Source organism: Cyprinodon variegatus, unplaced genomic scaffold (assembly GCF_000732505.1).
Source record: "Cyprinodon variegatus isolate N-32 unplaced genomic scaffold, C_variegatus-1.0 Scaffold959, whole genome shotgun sequence".
In the NCBI taxonomy this organism is placed as follows: domain Eukaryota; kingdom Metazoa; phylum Chordata; class Actinopteri; order Cyprinodontiformes; family Cyprinodontidae; genus Cyprinodon; species Cyprinodon variegatus.
In genome coordinates this window covers 111,434-114,477 of record NW_015151412.1, presented here as the reverse complement: position 1 = coordinate 114,477, position 3,044 = coordinate 111,434, and positions in this window count along the sequence as shown.

Here is a 3,044-nt window from a genome sequence, read left to right as displayed (position 1 = left end):
TCAAAATCTAATATTTTGCGGTACAATTTTTTGGGGGGGGACATATCCACCTGGCTTTTATATTGGGGGGGACATGTCCCCCCCGTCCCCCCCGCTTCCTACGCCGCTGTATATATATATATATATATATATTTTTTATGATTTAATCTAGTGGGGTGAATATGGCCTTGTCTTTAAAAGCAACTCAATTTCTTCTCAGTATTCTAGTCCAAAGTGGTCTGCTATTAGATTCCACTATATAGGGAGACTGTTCAATTCTGCAAAAGTGCAATGTTGCTATTGGCCTCCAGGGACATAAAATACTAACCAGAATATAACAATGGGGCTTAATATTTACACAGTGCTGCTTTATTATATATATTAAGTAATACATTTTTTTTTCAAAATCAAATATATGTTGAAAAGACTTTGAGATTACAGATGATACAAATCACAACAATGTGTTAACTGTGTTATTTCTTGAAAATATATAAATTACATTTGGTTTTCTTGCTTATCAATAAGACATCCTTTAAGAAAACATTTATCTGGGCAGTCTTTTTAAATTTGGAAACCAAACAAAAATAATAAAGAAAAAAATAACTTTGTTTTGCAAAAATAATACAATAAAACAGATTCTTGTAAATTTAGCTTCAACACCAAAATTGTATTCTTCTTTTCCGTGATTATGGAGCTTGTTAAAGAATTGCTCTATCAGAATCAGAACCAGAATCAGAATCAGAAATACTTTAATATGTAATAACACTTCACAACTTATATGTATTAAATAACCATGAGACCTGACAACAGATTTTGATAGAAATTGTAATCTTACTTAGATCAGAGAAATTGCTTAGAGTTTACAGATGGCAGCTGCTACCCTCTGGGCTCACCTCTCAGGAAGTTGCACCAGATTAACAGTTAAAAAGACATTTTATACATCTCCAGTCTGCCACATCATCACATCATTACATCATACACGTTAGCAGATAGACATGAGTGGACACAATCTTACACCTTGTTCTTAGCTAAAGAACACCACTCTAGTTTCATTCCCAAATATTTGCCACCTACAGAATGAAGATTATAAGTGTATATCCGGACAAAGGATCTGTCTTAATTAGATTAACTATTTTGGAAAACATCAGTTCTGACACGCAAGAGGCAGCTTCAGTGTATTTCGTCGTTTTTTGACGTTTTTTTCTTCGTATTTCGTCGTATTTTTACGTCTTGCCCCGAGACAAGATATCAGTGCGCATGCGCATCTTACGCACCATTCAATAACATACAATTTAACATACAATTAACCCTAACCCTAACATACAAAACAGCAAGCAACCTACAGTAGTGAGAGACATGAAGTAATTATTGCACTGTCGAAAGCTCGTCCGTCCCAGTTTTACGTCCGTCTGCTGATCTGCTTTTTTCGTCTGGCTGGCTGCGCATGCGCACTGATATGTTTTTTCTGAGGAAAAACGTCAAAAACCCACGAAATACTGTGCATAACTTTTCGTACGATTTCATACGAACTGATAATGAGAATATTCGTCTGGCTGGCTGCGCATGCACACTGATATGTTTTTTGGAGGAAAAACGTCAAAAACCCACAAAATACTGTGCATAACTTTTCGTACGATTTCATACAAACTGATAATGAGAATATGTTGCATATTAAGGTGTAATAAACTCACACATCATCAATGATAATTATCCTGAAAAGCTCCATATTTCTTCTTCTGTGATCATCTGCAGATTAAGGACAGACCAAGGATTGATTACAATAAAGAATAACTTTATAATGTATTAAGAATTAATCAAAGTTCAGACTCACCGTGAAGGTACAGGAATGTCCTGATTTTGTGTTCTGCCATTAAAAACTACTGTTTCATAGTGATTTTCTTGTCCTAGTAAAAAATATTTAAAAAATATATACTTTAAACAGCTTTTAATTTCTTTTGTTTATGAAGATGGATAGCGTAAAAAGAAATATTTTAAAGGCAATTCATTCTGATAATGTAAAACATTTCATTTTAAATTATGAATCATATGGACTGACAAATTAACACTGAAATATCACTCCTAATAACTAGGAGGATATGATTTTGAAAGTTCTAGAATTAATAGTGGTTTTATTTCAATTTTCTATGAAATGGTGAATAATAATGATTACTATTACTGCTGTTCAGTCAAGTGATAGACAACATATTTATACTCACTTGTTTTAACCGAATCTTGCTTTGGTTGGACCTTTTTCCTAAAAATTGGAAACAAATAAAACAACAGTTAAAAAAGTCAGACACCAAGCTTGATAGTTTTAATGGCCTTCTGCTAAAATATGGTCTAACAATATTAGAAAATGTATACATTATATTGTCAAGAGGCTCACATTCGTTGAGCAATCAGAAAAGCTCCAGTTGCTACAACAGCAACAAATATTACACAACCCAATACTATCCCAGTAATGGCTCCACTTGAGAGACCTCTATAGGGATTCTCTGAAATCAAATAAAGAAAATAAAGACAGTTTACAAAAAATATTTGAGTTAAAGTTCATTATACTTTATATCCAAATGAAAAACCCATTTTAATGTCTAATGGTACTTTTCATTCTTACCTTCTACATTTATATACATGGGTGGAGATGATTGATATCTTGAAGTTTTGTTGTTAAAGGCCCTGCAACTGTATTCTCCTTCATCATTCATCCCAGCATGTATAATGTTCAGTTCTGATCCAAAATTAAGGATCTGGTTTTCATTAAAAAACCACTCAAAGCTGGCAGCAGGTCTAGAGTCTGCTGAGCAGGACAACAGGATATCTGAACCTTCAATTACGTTCCCATACGATGGTGATGTCTTCACTAATACTTCTTCTGGGCCATCTGTATTGTGCAGAATTTAAAACATAAATCTTTCTGTTTCAAATGTGCATAAGCTAAAGGAGAATTTTTTCAAATCAAAATTGACAGAACTTACAATTAATGGCGATATTCACTCGCTCACTAAAGGCTTCACTGAAGTAATTGTAAACGTAGCACCTCAGAAGGTCCAGATCGGAGCGAGATA